This window comes from Mauremys reevesii, linkage group 6, assembly GCF_016161935.1.
Source record: "Mauremys reevesii isolate NIE-2019 linkage group 6, ASM1616193v1, whole genome shotgun sequence".
Taxonomy (NCBI): Eukaryota; Metazoa; Chordata; order Testudines; family Geoemydidae; genus Mauremys; species Mauremys reevesii.
In genome coordinates this window covers 70,203,897-70,221,148 of record NC_052628.1, presented here as the reverse complement: position 1 = coordinate 70,221,148, position 17,252 = coordinate 70,203,897, and the positions used below count along the sequence as shown (strand labels likewise).

Genomic DNA, 17,252 nt, shown 5'->3' with positions numbered 1-17,252 from the left:
TAGTGTGTTCTCATATCGTGCAATACAGTTTATATGGTGTCCTTCAAATTAAGTTTCTTGAAAGTGTGTGTGTGTGTGTGTGTGTGTATTTTTGAGAGAAAGAGACCATCTGAACCTTGCAGAGTTGGGTGCAGAGTCTTAGAAAAGGGAAAATGACATACAGCGATGGAGTCTAGTAAAAGAAAACAAAGTTGGATTCTGATTTTCTGAATCTGCACAAAAAGTGTGCATGTTGGCTGAGGTAGCACCCAAAAATGTTCACAACTGGAAGGCACAGCCTGCTGTACATCCTTCTCCCTTGTTCTGGAAAAGCAGAACAAACAGAAGATAGGAGCAAAAAGAACAGGAGTAGTTGTGGCACCTTAGAGACTAACAAATTTATTTGAGCATAAGCTTTCATGGGCTACAGAGACATTATGACAGCAAGAAACACACCTTATAAGATCTTTTGGAAGCCAAAACACACCACAAAACAGAAATGCTAAGAAGATCACCACAGTAACTATAGTTATTATCAAGGGACAATGCTTTTTTTCATAGCAGTGTTTTCCACTGGTCATTAATTGTACCTACCAAACTAATGCAGAGAGCATGAATGGTATGGATTCATGTATCCACAACATACTATAGAAATGGTTAGTGCTTCCTGTTTCTTCAGAACAAAACAAGGTTCCCTGACCCACAGGCAGTGCTTAGGCCATGACCTCCATTCAGCAGCTCATCTAACAAGAGAAGGGAATCAGTGAAGTGCTAGCTCATAGCTTTGTTTCCCCCAAAGCTCCCAATTGCAGGAAACATCCAGCATCCCCAATTTGCCTGAGGAGCACTATATAAACGAGGAAGTAACACTCACTGCTACTATGTATCTCTGCTGATTACGCGACTTCTGAACCCTGCATTCCTGGTTCCTGTCCTCCTAACTCAGACTCCTGTCTGCTCCCCATTCCTGCTTTCCTGCCTTACTCCAGGTCTCTGCTCCTGTGCCTGGCACCTGATGCTGTCTCTGGCTCTGACTACTAGGCCTGACTCAGGCTCTGACCAATAGGCCTGACCACCCACACCCTAGTCATTGCACACTGGCCACAATGAAAAATCTAAATAATTTCATTTTGGTGAACTGAAAAAGTCCAACAAATTGTTTTGAGTGGAACAAAACATTTTGTATGGCCTGAAAAGAAATATTTTGTTTCCTTGTTTTAACCTTTTAAAAAAATAAAATGGAAGTAAAATTCAAAATGACAAATTGGTCTGAATTGAGAAATCAAAACATTTCATTATGAAAAAAATCAAAATGAAATATTTCAATTTTTCTGCTTTTTGTGTGTGGGGAGGTGTGTGTGTGTGTGAGAGAGAGAGAGGATGGTACTGATAAGAATTTGCAAAATATTTTGGAGAACCTGAATCTTCATTTTTTGGTGAAAAAAGTTTTGTCCAAAAAATGTTGCCCAGCTCTCCTGTCAATCCTTGTCTAATGCATAGAGAAATACAGCACTTTGAGCTCCACTTCCAAGTCCTGTGTTTCCATATGCCCTGTCTACTAAGTCCCGTGTGCAGCACAGGCACTTCTCAACATCAGGACTTAATGCTGCAGAACATCCGTTTGCTTAAAGACGTCACATTACTTCAAATTCACTTAACTCCGACCTTGTGCATTGTGCAGCTGAGAGGAGGAGCTGAGTTAAAACAGAGTGCACCAGATACTATGGTGATGAGCATGGCGAAAAATCTTACTTAAAACTGAAGATGGATACATACTGTACATACCTAGACATTCACCCTATATAATGCCAGTGAAACAGACGCCTAGGTATTTTAGCTGAGTTGTTGAGTGCTTTGTATCAACTCTTCCTCTGGATGCTTCTCCCTCTGCTTTTCTTTGTTCTCTTCATTAGTTGTCTTGCTTACTCCACCTCTTCTTTCATTCAGTTTGGTTTTGGATGGTGGCAAAATTAGGAAGACAGAAGGAGGATAAAACAAGCTTTTTCCTTGAGCGTTCCTTTGTGTACAGTATTGGGAAAGGGGCTCTGCTCAATGCTGCTCCTCAGGGAGGCAAGGGTGTTGTGTGGCTATTACAATGCACTATACAGGGAAAGCAACATTTAGAAACAAATGTTTCCTCATCAGCTTTTACAACTGTTCAGTTTGCTATTAAATGTCCTGCATGTAACTTTATTGGGGAGCGCCAGTAGCATTTTGGGGAAACATATGCTCAGATGGGGGGACTAATGGGGAATTTAAGTCTTAACATGATTATATTAATGTCTCAAGCAAGATTGCTACCTATGGAGATAATTGTGTTATATATAAGATGCTTAGTAGATCAACTATTTGGCATGTCTACAAACACTTAATTTAGAGAGAGAAAGGAAGGCCATTAACATGCAAAATAAGTCTCCAAAGGTAATAGGTAAACTGGTCATGCGGAAGGGACAGGCAGCCAAGATACACTGGCTACCATTCTATTATAATACTTCTGTTTAAAATAGTCAGTGAGAATGGATCAAGCCTTGAGATCAGTCTTTCCTTACCATTCAATGGGGTTTTTTTTAATAAAAAAGTATACATAAAATATGTCCATACATCTGTTTTTGACATGAATAATGTGATTGTGCTTTATGGTCAGGGATGATCTACTAATCTGCATATTTTATAGTATGTGTTTTATTACATTATTCTGGAGGATTCTAGTCAGCTTAGATAATTGTGGGGGAGATTTTTCAAAAGCCCTTATAGGATTTAAGAGACAGATCCCATTGAAAGACAAATCTCCCCCCAATACCAAAAGGTGATTCATGAGATTATCTAATTTAAACAGTGTTTAGCAAAAAAACAGAATTCAGTTAAGGCCTGACTCCTTATTGGTCTTGGAGCAAGAGTGTACAAATCATCAGGTCCATGAGGCTGGACCCCATTTTGCATTGATCAGAGGGTGCTTTGTGATCCATGGTATGTAAACTGAACATTTAAGTGGATGGCTCTGTGCCAAGATTCAGTCACACTGAAAATACTGTGCTTTCAGTTCTCAACTGGAGACAGCACCAAGAAGGAAAAGCAGTTTTTCATATACACTGTACATATAACTTAGTGCACTAGAGCATACCTTTGAAAACTATACAATAAATAGGGACCCTTGTTGAGAAAAAGAGGAAACATCTTTTAGTGCTATTGGAATATCATAGAATTATAGAAGATTAGGGTTGGAAGAGACCTCAGGAGGTCATCTAGTCCAATCCCCTGCTCAAAGCAAGACCAACCTCAAATAAATCGTCCAAGCCAGGGCTTTGTCAAGCTGGGCCTTAAAAACTTCTAAGGATAGAGATTCCACCACCTCCCTAGGTAACCCATTCCTGTGCTTCACCACCCTCCTAGTGAAATAGTGTTTCCTAATATCCAACCTAGACCTCCCCCACTGCAACTTGAGACCATCACTCCTTGTTCTGTCATCTGCCACCACTTTGAACAGCCTATATCCATCTTCTTTGGAACCCCCTCCTCCTCAGGTAGTTGAAGGCTGCTATAAAATCACCCCTCATTCTTCTTTTCTGCAGACTGAATAAGCCCAGTTCCCTCTGCCTCTCCTCATAAGTCATGTGCCCCAGCCCTCTAATAATTTTTGTTGCCCTCCGCTGGACTCTCTCCAATTTGTCCACTTCTGTAGTGGGGGGGACCAAAACTGGACACAATACTCCAGATGTGGCCTCACCAGTGCCGAATAGAGGGGAATAATCACTTCCCTCGATCTGCTGGCAATGCTCCTACTAATGCAGCCCAATATGCCGTTAGCCTTCTTGGCAACAGGGACACACTGCTGACTCATATCCAGATCTCATCTATGTTGGACTGGGAGCATTTATGGGAGCAAGAGAGAGAATGGAAAGTTAGAGAGAATCCATTCTAAACGGCTAGTATTTCCATGCATGGTTCTGTCCTTCAAGTCAGTAAAATGATTTACTTCTCCCAGACATTTATAACCCTGTGGCAAATAGAAAGTTATTGACAGATAAACAGAAATCTGTAGGTATCACATTAGATGCAGTGAGTACTTATACTAATAGCCTTATATTTTAAAAAAAGGTAAACAATTTTGTGAGACAAATATATTTTGTTTTTATCCCCAGACAAAAATTCTGAAGTTGAGATTGACTGTATACATCAACTATTTGAAAGTAAAACCAAAAACTCACAGGAAAATTATAGTATCAGAGGGGTAGCCATGTTAGTCTGTATCTGTAAAAGCAGCAAAGAGTCCTGTGGCACCTTATAGACTAACAGAAGTTTTGGAGCATGAGCTTTCGTGGGTGAATACCCACTTCGTTGGATGCATGTACTACATGCATGTACTACATGCATCCGAGAAAGCTCATGCTCCAAAACTTCTGTTAGTCTATAAGGTGCCACAGGACTCTTTGCTGCTTTTAGGAAAATTATAATTACAAAACCCCAAGCCCCATCACCACCACCACATACCATTCAAAATTCAGGATATTAAGGAGTTATGGTTGAAGGTAAAATAAACCCCAATATTTGACATTATGAACAAGTAAGGCACTCAAATAATAATTTTGGCCCTGTAGTTGTGCCAGCTTCCTATCATTTCTTCTTTTTTCTTTTCTTATTAACTTCACAAGGTGTGCATGTAGGGGAGCTTATATCACAGAGCTTTTAAAGACATTTTGAATTTGGAAAAGCCACTGTATCGATAAAGTAACCCTTCCACCATCAGCCTCCCATCTCCCCTTCAACAGTTTTTTTCATAAGATGTGTGCAGTCAGTGGTTGTGCTCATCCTAAATTCAGAAAGGACACTGTACTTGTACAGCATGTAGATGGAATATTAAAAATGTGCACCATTGAGTATTGGGTGTTATATTTGGTTTTATGTACACATAGCTGATAGCAAGTGTGACTGTCACCACACTCAGCCTTGCTCATTTTAGGAAAGTGCTACAATATTATGATATGTTCAAAGGATGCAAAGGAGGTTGTCATATGTACATGCACTTGGCATGTGCTAATACTGGTGGCATTCAAAGGGTAGAATGCCTCCGGTCTTGAGCACTGGCACCAGGCTCTTCACGCCATTAAATCACTATATTGGGGGTGTGTGTGCATGGGGAGGGGTCTACCTGCTAGCTGGTTGCACAGGGAGTGCTTTCCAGTTCTCCTGTGTGCCAGTGCAAAAGGCCACATTGGGGATATGTTGGAAGGATGCAAAAAAGGAGCTGTGATTTCATATTTACATGGATCCAGTGGCCTCAATAGCCATGCAACTTGTGCAGAGGGCTACAGCCACTATTCTAAACTATAGGCTGAAATATTAACTGTAGAGGGAAAAACAGAGGAGAGGAGGGAGAGGGGGGCTATATAGTATTCCAGAACCGTAGCTCTCTGTCAACGAAAATGGATTTCACTGCTTCAACCATCCCACACTCTACCGGAAGTAAACATGAATAGTCTGGATTTCATCCTTAAGGAAGAGTGGGGGAAAGTTCTTCTCTGAATGCTCTTTGTCTAATCAGGAATTTATAAAGTACATTTTTTATTTGGACGGTGTAAACACAGCTGGAATCAGCACTGTAATTGTATCATGAAGAGTAAGACATTCTAAGTTCTGCAAAAAGAACAGGAGTACTTGTGGCACTTTAGAGACTAACAAATTTATTTCAGCATAAGCTTTCCTGGGCTACAGGGCCACTTCATCGGATGCATGTAGTTGAAAATACAGTAGGAAGATATATGTATACACAGAGAACATGAAACAATGGGTGTTACCATACACAATATAAGGAGAGTGATCAGTTAAGGTGAGCTATTATCAGCAGGAGAGAAAAAGAATTATTTGTAATGGTAATGAAAATGGCCCATTTCCAGCAATTGACAAAGAGATGTAAGGAACTGTGTGTGTTTGTGGGGGGAATAAGCATGGGGAAATAGTTTTACTTTGTGTAATGGCCCATACACTCCCAGTCTTTATTCAAGCCTAATTTGATGGTGTCCAATTTGCAAATTAATTCCAATTCAGCAGTCTCTCATTGGAGTCAGTTTTTGAAGTTTTTTTGTTGTAATATTGCAACTTTTAGGTCTGTAATCGAATGGCCAGGGAGATTGGAGTGTTCTCCAACTGGTTTTTGAATGTTATAATTCTTGACATCTGATTTGTGTCCATTTATTCTTTTACGTAGAGACTGTCCGGTTTGGCCAATGTACATGGCAGAGGGGCATTGCTGGCACAAGTTCTAAGTTCTGTGGTCACTTCCAAGATTAAGTTGTTTGTTAAGGATGGTTATGGTTGTCTCAAAGTTCCTGGTTTTTTTCCAGTACATTACTACAAGGAAAAGTTAAGGATGCTTTAACTGAATGTCCTTTTACTGCCTGGATTTCTCCTTCAGGTGAATGCGTCCTGAGACTCAGCTTCCCTTTGTACTATGAGGGCAGAGCAAGCTTAATTTTTTCAGAACTGAGATTCAGGGCACCAACGTTTTATGGGCATAATGTTTTATTTAATGCTCTATTGAGCTTTATAAGGTAGTGCTTCTCAGAAGCCAAACTAACAGGTGCCATTTATAGTGTGCCATTTACTGTAGACCTGTATTGAAGTTAACATGATACAATATTTGCCGATGCCAGCCTAGAGAACATCATACTATATGAAAATCTAATACTATATAATGTTAGTTAATAAGATGGGAACATCGCATTGTATTAGACTTTCTCCTAGGGAAAGACACATCACATTGTATTAATTTCTCAGATGATGTTATATGAACATTTAGTGATTGATTCTTTCTTGCCCAGTCCCCGCTTTCCCTCTCAACACACATTGCATCATATTTAGCAGCTTGCACAATGTATGTTTGTTAATGCCAACACAGTGACCACAATAACTGATTCAAATCTGATGCAATTGACTGAGCACTACCTACACTTCAGGAGGTCAGACAAGAATAAGAAATGCACTTCCAGTACCTCGGGCAATAGTTAAAAGGTTGTGCCTAGATATCAGAGGAATCTTAACTATATTTCCCTAGGGGAAGGGAGTGTTTGGTTTCTTGAAATTCATTTCGTAGAGTTAATATTAGGTGAATATTCTTTTAACCAGAAGACCCTTTTATTTATAGTCTGCACATTTTTTCAGTATCCTTAGGCACCAGTTCCATGGGTGCTCCACCCACCAGCAGCCAAGCTCCTATCCTCCCTCCCAGTGCCTCCCACCCACCACAGAGCAGTTGATCCACGGCGCTGGGAGGTGCTGGGAGGGAGGGGGAGGAGTGGGGATGGGGCGCACTCAGAAGAGAGGGGTGGAATCTCATGAGAAGAGGTGGGGAAGGGGCAGGATGGGCAGGAAGGGATGGAATGGGGACAGGGAAAGGGGTGTAATGTGGATGGGGCCTGGAGCTGAGTTGGGGTTGAGCATCCCCATGGAAAGTTGGAAGCCAGCATGTAGTGGGGTGGTCACCCCGCTCCGGTTTGAAAGGGGTTAAAACCAGTTCTGGGAAAGGGCTGTCCCAAGGAGCCAATCAGGGGAAGGCAGGTAGCAGCCAATCCGGGCCTAGTAGGGCTGGTATAAAGAGGGCTGTAAGCTAGGAGGCAGACAGTATCACTCCAGCCTTGGGGTGGGAAGGACTGGGCTGCCTGGGAGCACAGGGTAACTTCAACAGTGCAGTGCTGGGGAAGGGGAAGGCTGAGCTGGGGAGATCAGGCTTGGTGGCCTCCCAGGCTGAGGCCTGACAGGAAAGCCTAAGGAGGTACTGTGGCTGCCAATGATGAGTGGCCATTGCAGACTACAGTTTTCCCCTGAGTAAAGGGGCTAGATGAGGACTGGCAGTGGGTCACTGAGGTGAGGTGGGTTCGGGGGAGTGGGGTTCCCTGGGTGAGGGGCAGCACCCCAAGGTAAGGGGCACTGTGGTCCTGGAGGGACGTGGGGCCTATATGTGGTGGAGATAAAGAGACTGCAGAGAGGTAGGTAACAGAGGGCGAGACACATAGAGGGCACTCCAGGGCTGAGAGAGCTAATTCCCCAATGACCAGCATGAGGTGCCGTGCCAGTCAGTTAGCAGATCTGCTACACAGCGCCTGTGTACAGTATTGACAGTTGCTCGCTGTTGTGAACTCTAGTAACTGTGTACCTGTTACTATTTGCAAATTACAATGGAAATCTACGTATACTATAACTACATATGTTATAGACATTACTTTGTGGTAATTGCTCAATTAACTTGTACTAACTCATGGCACAACCCACAATAGGAAGTAACTGGGGAGGAAAATCTCCATGAGAGTCTCCTCATTTTGCTTCAATTCACAGGAGCAGGGTCTGTTCCCTACAAAAGAGAATCTGTGTGATTTATTGGATAAGGGCACTGTAGTTAGGAGCTCTATTCCTGGCTTTGCCACTGACCTGCTGTGTGACCTTGGGCTAGTAATTTCACCTTTCTGTGTTTGTTTCCCCTCCCACAAACATGCTTTTTATCAGTCTTGTCTATTCAGATTGTAAACTCTTCAGTGCAGGGATTGACTCTTTGGACACATTACTGTGCGGCAAGAGAGTGTATGAATCAACAGCACACCAGCATGCTAGTGCACTGTGGCTTGACTCCCTAGCTAGCTGCACGGTATCTTTCCATTTAGATATGTCCTAAATATGTGTTTGAGCAGTGCCTAGCACAATAGGGCTCTAGTCTTGTTTGAGGCCTGTAGGTGCTATTGCAATACAATAAAAAAATAAATAATACAAGGCTTCCAAACTAGCGCATTCTCAAGAATGCACAAAAAGCCAGGAGCATCTGCATGGAAGCACAGTGCCTGCATACTGGCAGCTCCCCTTCACAGAATAGCTGCAACACAGCCATGGTAGCAGGGATTCATCTGACTTCAAGATGCCCTTGGGTAGATGCCTGGGGTTGTATTACTTTTTCCTGGGAATGTCTTTAGGAGAGGTGGGGAGAGGACGTGTTCTTCTAGGCCCCTACCGCCCACTCCCCTCCCTAAATTCAGACACTATAGCCACTGAGAGATCTCTGCGCGGGGCCTGGAGAAAAGAAAATGGTGCTATCAAAGGACTGGTGGATGAGAAATCTGTGCTGGTAGGGTCATCTCTGTGTATGGCTTTGTTGGGGTATGACCTGAGTCACTGCATTTTTGCAAACTAAGATGTTATTGTCGGTTACCCTTTGCATCATGCAGTATCAAGTGCCCACAGACTATTCATTAATCCCTTCATAAAAAACAACAGCACTTTTAAGTTATAGGCTCTTAAAAATGTTTCTTAAACGTTCAGTCTCCTTTAACCAATTATATTTTATTAAAAGAGATTTCTATCCAGACAGAAATCTTCAGTACAGAAGTTTGTATGGAGAAAATTTGCAACCAGGAGTTACAATACTGTAGTTTCAGTAAAGCTTTATAACAGTCAGCCTGACAGGCCCTTAACTACAGCACAGTGGTGCTGCCAAGTGCAGCTAAGATGCATTGTTACTTTCCTGTGGCGATAAAAGTGATGCTTTAAATGAGTGCTGCAACAGGATTTCTCTGCTAATTGCAGAAATAGACAACATGTGGCTTGAGCAGCTATTATTCATTCTACAGTAATTTTTCTTAAATTGTAAGTGGCATTCTGTTTCAGCAGAGCTACACAATCTGACATTCCCACAAGAAATGTTAAAATGGTTTCATCAATAAAACTTATGCCTTGTTGATTCTAGCTTCCAGAAGTGGAATTACCCGAGGGCTTTTTTTAAAACAATGTGTTGCATTTGCAGAGGCAAACGTCTGAGTTTACAGTCTCATCTGATCTTCTGATTCTTAAGATGCTACAAACAAATCCAACTCTCATGTACAATAATTAATATAATTAACATAAATGAGAATTCATTAAACTGTCTTCAAAACAACTCGAGGAAGATTTAAAACTGTTTAGAGATAACTTTAAATAGTGATGCCCTGAAATGATGCATTTTAGCTCTTAAAAGAAAATCCCACTAATAGGAAAATGTAATCCCAGATTTTGCATAGTAATATCTCCAGGAAAATGAGATGAATTAAGTCATGATTAATTCCTTACGAGAGCAACAGGTGATAGAAATAATCAGATGTGTTCATAGTGTCAGATAAAATGAATAGCTCAAGTTATAGTGTATGTTGGAACAAATAGTCAGTTAATTTGTAATGTTTAATTAAGAAGATGGAAAATGCTACATAAAGTAGAAAAATTTCTGAAACAAGCTTAATTTGAAATAGCATGTTATAAAAGAGAACTAGCTGATTAAAGATCTAGTCATATTGTGCTGCATACTTGAGAATGCACAGACAAAATAATCCAAGGTAATAAATTTGAGAGACAATGTGGGTGAGGTAATATATTTTATTGAAACAACTTCTGCAGGTGAGAAAGGCAAACTTTTGAGCCACATATATCTCTTCTTCAGGTCTAAGAAAAGGTACTCCGAGCATCATACTTAAATGCAAGGTGGAATAGATTGTTTAGCATAAATAGTTAGCACATATGATAAGGGACTATTCAAGGTAGAGTGGACCATTTACATCTCTGCAGTCATAGGCAGGGCTGGCTCCAGGCACCAGTGCAGCAAGCAGGTGCTTGGGACGGCCAAGGGGAAGGGGCGGCTTGTCCGACTCTTCAGCGGCAATTCGGTGGCGGGTCCCTCAGTCCCTCTTTGAGGACAGGACCTGCCGCTGAAGTGCCGCCGAAGAAGAAAGTGGCGTGGTGGAGCTGTCGCTGAAGTGCCGCCGATCATGATTGCAGCTTTTTCTTTTTTTTCCCCCACCATTTGGGGCAGCAAAAACCCTGGAGCCAGCCCTGGTCATACAGCAAGTAGGGGGGTTAGTGTTGTAATAGGCCATACATCCAGTGTCTCTGTTCAGTCCATGGTTTTTAGTGTCCTGTGTGAATTCATTTGAGAGCCTAGTGATTGTCTGGTTTCACCCACGTAATTGTTGCGGGGGGCATTTAGTACACTGAGGTGTGTCAATCATTGTAGTAGTGGAGATATGTCTGCAGGTTTTGTATCTGTTGTTCTGGCAGGATCTGATGCCACTTTGAGTTGGTGTGTCCAGCTGCGGGTGGCTGTGCCTGCGGATGGTCAATGTAAACAAACTGTCTCGCGGCCTGCCAACAGATTACCCTGACAGTGGGCCACAGGTTGCCCACCAGTGATCTAACCTGTTCTTAAAAACCTCCACAATCTCTCTTGGTAACTTGTTCCAGTGTTTAACTACCATTATAGTTAGAAATATTTTCCTAATATCCAACATAAATCTCCCTTGCTGCAGACTAAGCTGATTATTTCATATCCTACTCTCAATGGACACAGAGAACAATCCATCACTGTTCTCTTTATAATACCCTTTGATATATTTGACGACTTATCAGGTCCCCCATCAGTCTTCATCCTCAAGACTAAATATATCCAGTTTTTTTAACCTTCCCTCATAGGTCAGATTTTCTGAACCTTTTATCATTTTTGGTGCTCTCCTCTGGATTTTTCTCCAATTTGTTCACATCTTTCCTAAAGTGTGGCACCCAGAATTGGCCTCATCAGTGCCATGTAGTCTGGGGCAATTGCCTCCTGTGTCTTACATGCAACACTCCTGTCAATATACCCCACATTAGCCTTTTTGGCAGCTGCGTCACATTGTTGACCCATATTCAATTTGTGATCCACTAAAACTCCCTGATCCTTTTCAGCACTATGACTACCTTGCCAATTATTCCCCAATCTGTAGTTGTGCATTTGATTTTTCTTTCCTAATGAAGTTTTTTTAACTTGGCTTTATTAAATTTCATCTCCTTGAATTCAGACCCATTCTCCAATGTATCAAGATCATTATGTCCTCTAAAGTGCTTGTAACCCCTCCAAGCTTGGTGTAATATGCAAATATTATAAGTATACACTTCGCACCATCACTGAATCATTAATGAAAATAGTGAATAGTTTTGGACTCAAGACAGATCTTTGGGGGACCCCATTAAATACATCCTCCCAGTTTGACAGTGACCCATTGATAACTCTTCTTTGAGAATGCTCTTTCAACAAGTTTTGCATCACCTTATAGTAATTTTGTCTAGACCATGTTTCCCTAGTTTGCTTATGAGAACCTCATGTGATACTGTCAAAAGCCTTACTAAATTCCAGATATATCACATCTAATGCTTTCCCTCATCCACTCCTCTGGTTACCCTGTTAAAGAAGGAAATTAGATTGGGTTGACATGATGAGAAGGAGGATGGTCCAGTGCCTAGGACACTAGACAAAGACCTGGATTCAATTCCCAGCTCTACTACAGACTACCTGTGTGACTTTGGGCAAGACACTCAGTCTCTCTATGTTTTAGTTCCCTGTTTGTAAAATGGGGATAATACTTCTCCTCCTCACAAGTGGGTTGTGAGGATAAATATATTAAATCATGAGGCACTCAGATATTATAGTAATTGGGATCATATAATTAATTAACCAAGATAGATATTTAAAACTACAAGACAAAATCACCTTAGATTTATAGAAGTCTAACAATTATTTAAAATAATTCAAAAAGGTAAATTTTAAAATACAGTTATTTTAATATAAACCACTTTCTCTATAAAAATTACTGGATAGACCAGGGGTTGGCAGCCTGTGGCACGCGTGCCAAACGTGAGCCGATTTTTAATGACACGCTGCTACCTGCCGTCTGCCAGGGTCCTGGCCCCACTCAGCCCCCCCGCCCCACCACTCTCTCCTGCAGGGGCAGGAGGCAGAAGCTTGGTCCTGCCGGTAGCCAAGCTCCCCCTTCCCCGCTTCTTCCCCCAGCATGGTGCTTTCCTGCCCCTCCTCCTCTCCTTTCCTGTACTGATCAGCTGATCGCCCTTGCGAGGGGGAGTGGATCCGCAGCGTGCTTGCTGCTCTGGGGAGGAGGCAGAGAAGAGGTGGGGATGGACGGGGCCCTGGGGAAAGCGGTGGAATCGGGCATATCCCCTCCAGCCCCCTGCTGTGAGCTGCTCCTGGCAGGGGGCTCAGAGCACCCCCACAAGCCAAGCACCCCAGCCCTCTGCCCTGACCCCTGCACCCCCCACACACACCCAGCCCTCTGCCCTGACCCCTGCACCTCCTCACACACACCCAGCCCTCTGCTCTGACCCCTGCACAATCCCAGCCCTGACTTTTGCACCCCCCACACATACCCAGCCATCCCACACCATGACTCCTGCACCCCTCACACACCTCCAGCCCCGTTCTGACTCCTGCACCCCCACACATACCCAACCCCACACCCCATGCCCTGACTCTTGCACCCCCACATCCCCACCCCCACCCTGAGCACCAAACGGGAGCTCCTGCACTCCCCCCGATTCCCACCTGCACCCTCGGTCTGGGGTCCCAGCTGCCGGCCCCGCTCAGCCTGCTGCCGGTCTGGGGTCCTGGCTGCCGGCCCCTTGCCAGCCGGGGTCCTGCAGGCCCCGCTCAGCCCACTGCCAAACTAGGTGAACGGAACCCCAGGCCGGCAGTGGGCTGAGTGGGCTGGCGGCGTAAGATCAGCATTTTAATTTTAAATTAAGCTTCTTAAACACTTTGAAAATATTCTTTACTTTACGTACAACAATAATTTAGTTATATAATATAGACTTATAGAGAGAGAGACCTTCTAAAAAATGTTAAAATGTATTACCGGCACGTGAAACCTTAAGTTAAATTTAATAAGTGAAGACTCGGCACACCACTTCTGAAAGGTTGCCAAACCCCTGGGATAGACTAAATGTAACAATAAGAAGACCAATTATCTATGACTATTTCCAAACTACTGTATATTGCAGTCATTCAGCAATATACATTCTTTTTTCTTTTGTTGACATTTATGACTAAATATACATAATTTCATTCAATTACATAAAATAGCATTTTATAATTAAAACTATATGCTACTCTTTTGTTATTCTGTGCAAATGCTTTCCATCAAGTCCTTTTTTGTTTTATATTTATTAAATCCAATACATTAAAAAACTGTTAAAAATGAGGAAGTTTTATATTCTAATCAACTGGTGGTTTTATCATCATACACAGCTACATTTGGTATGCTCTTCTGTGTATTATATCCTACAGATCTCTCATGGAGTCTGTCTTTTGAAAACACCAGCATGAGGTTAACATGTTCATGGTTGGTGTCTGTTGGATAGATCACCCTAATGCATAACACTGTTTTTATTATGCTTAATGCACTTTAACCCCTTTCTCTCTAAAAATGAAACAAAAATAATTGAAACTTTGCGACCCATCTGTCAGGTGTCCTGCATGCTAACAGCATACACTAGCCTTACTTTTGATTAAATATGACTTCTGAACTTCAGTACTTCTATTATTCTTAGTGAGGCAGCTCCCACCTGCACTTTACTGAATGACACCAGCATGTGTGCATTAAAGTTTTAGATTGCTTTAGTTCCCTTCCAGACAGGGAGCCACTCTCCAACTGGAGATTAGGAATCTGTTTATGTATAATATTGAATTAATTCCTCTGATTTATCCCCGCAGCCCCTGAAGTGAGAGAGCATTCATTTTTAATGCAAGAATGAGAGCAAGAAGCCTCCCCGAACCCCCGTGCCCCTTGCGTTATCTTTTGAATAAATAGCTAAATGTTATTCTCCCTTCAAATGTATGTATCTCCATTTTGGATGGGCCATTGTTTAAGGAGGCAAACTTTTTATGACAGATTAGTTTTTACTCCTAAAATCTGGGTGTAGCAGGGTACTTACCCTGCTCCTGCCCTGAAGGGCTTAAAACAGCCCTGGGAGAAGGCTGTGGCAGGGAAAGCAGCTACTAGGCTGATTGGGAAGCAGCCGCAGCTGGGCCACGCCCCAATCAGGCCTCAGCCGGCCCTATATAAGAGGCTGGGAGCTAGGAGCTCAACAGTTTCTCTCTATATTCAGAGAGAGAAGGGCCTGGCTGCAGGGAGGTTAACCAGATATCTGGAGTGGAGCAGGGCTGGGGAAAGGTCAAGGCCAAGGGCGCTGGGGAGCTCCGGCCAAGGAAAGCCCCAGGCTGCAGGCCTGGTAAGGCCTATTAGGTACTGGGTTGCAGGAGCAGCCCAGGAGTAGCCAGGGGCAGCAGGTCCAAACCCCTTTGCCTGTGATGGATAGCTTATACTGCAGTCTGCCCCAGTGAACGGGGGCTAGCTGGAGACTGGGCAGTAGCCAAGACTGAGGCGAAGTGGGGATAGTGGGTGGGGGTTGCCCTGGGAGGGGGAGATCCAGAACTGTGAGGGTACTGGCAGGGGGCAGCACCCAGTTAAAGGGGGCACCGGGGAAGGGACATGGGGGGGCCAAGTGGCAGTGGGATGCCAGCCGACAGAGGGCACTCCAGAGGCTGGATGAGCTAATTCCCCAAGACAACCATCAGGAGGTGCTGCCGGGTGAGTCTGTGCCCATCTACACTGGGATTTCAGATTATTATCTTTTTTCAAAAGTTCCAGTGCAATTTGAAAGCCTAGGGACAAGTACAGAATAGTTTAGCTTATAGTTATTGATTTACAAATTGAGCATCCAATCTTAACAATACAGTGCTGACACCAATCCTTCTTGTGAGCGTACTTGCCTGGTAATGAGGCCCTCTAAGGAAGAAAATGTAGAATTTCAGTCATAATCATCCAGTTATGCAGGCATTCCAATTCCAAAGCAAACCAACAGTTCAATGGAAGAAAAATACTAAAAGACATCACATATGCCTCTTTGCTATGCACTGCAGAGATGAACACAATGTGTCAGAAAAGATCCCAAAGAGATGGAAAGGCAAGCACAAAGGCTCTCCTGTGTATTATATCCTACAGGCCTCTCTGCTCTGATCCAGCTGCATGTGACTAAGGTTCTGCCATGGTCATGAGGACTAGTGGACAAGGGCAACTGCTCCTTCTGCTGTGCTGCAGGTGGGCCTGGGTGTATTTCTACAGTAAATCCAGTTGGAAGTTACAGATGGTAGAAGCAGTGGTATCTCTGTATTCTTTGTCCTCTCTCGTACACCTCCAAAGAGCAGGGGAAGAAGTCCGGGTTAATCAAAGGTACATGGCTCATCTGAAATAATTTTTATAGTGGGCGCAGCAGCACTAGCAGCTGAGTTACTGAAAAGGAAGTCACTCTACAGGGATGCCCTCTTAATTCCTGTACATGCTCTATTTTAAAGCTTCCTTCCTTTTCATGATAACCCAAATTCTTCTTCTTGGGACATTATATCACAACTCCAAAAGTCCCATGCGCACTGAGTGTGAGTGATCATTATAGGATCAAAACCTCAATATTCAGTGGACTTTTTACCTGCCATGTATACCTACTACATATAGTTGAAACTCTGGATTTCTGTTCCTCGGGAATTTCCAACATTTAAAAATTTCTTTTCACTGTGATTTGGAGCAAAACAAACAAATCTAAATCTCATTAAATGTATTTTAATTTTTTGGAACCCCTCTCCCCTTCTGGTCAATTGAAATGTTTTGTTTTGATGAATGAGACATTTCAATTTTAAGCTTGACTTTTTTATTTTATATTATTCCATTCTGACAAGGTTAAAATAGAATATTCAACCTTATCAAAACACTTGGTTTTAATTTACTAAACAAAATTTAATCCAAATCAAAACATTCCCAAAGAGTTTCAATTTGGAAAGGAACTGTTCCGTTGGAAACGTGTTCCATCAGAAAAATGTCAACCAGTTGTAATATCTTTTACATGAAGCATAATGGTATAATAAAAATTATCTACTATTGAAATGATCTTCTATACATACAATTCTGCTCCTAGAGTAAGTTTTTTCACTTTTTGAAATGAGACGACCAACTGTAAAACATTTCTACTACAGAGGTCAAAAACTGTCTGCAACCCAAGTCTCTCACGTCCTTTTCTTTGTCAAAATGCATATTTTTTCATTACAACAGAAGTAGGAAGCATGCTTTCACTTTCATAGCTTGTGCAGGGAATAATAATTCAATCAGATTATAGCACAGAAGTCAAAGCAATCAGAATATTCATTTGTTATTACATTTTTATGATTTTGATCATATTGTTTTGAGCCAGGCACGTAGGAGTTGGTCACTAGGACTCTTGATCAGTTCATACAATATTATATCCATCTTTATCATTAATATATTTTATGATGAATTATAATTATAGTAAATGAGGCACAACTTGTATAATACATAAAATGTGTGAAAGAAAAATACACATAATCAAACTTGTTAAAACTAAGTGTATTTTGTCTCCCTCGGGGACAAGTCTTTTTCATC

At 42.4% G+C, this 17,252-nt stretch overlaps 1 long non-coding RNA gene across 3 annotated transcripts in view; it reads right to left on the bottom strand.

Annotated features, from left to right (window-relative positions):
- Positions 1–17,252, bottom strand: part of LOC120407352 — a 102,282-nt gene that overhangs the window by 18,669 nt on the left and 66,361 nt on the right. Inside the window, exon 6 of one of the 3 annotated variants that reach the window (XR_005599900.1) lies at positions 15,811–15,996. The exons of the other annotated variants lie outside the window; for them this stretch is intronic. This is a non-coding gene — a long non-coding RNA (uncharacterized LOC120407352). Of the gene's footprint in view, positions 1–15,810; positions 15,997–17,252 lie in introns of those variants that run through there. 3 annotated transcript variants of the gene reach the window in all.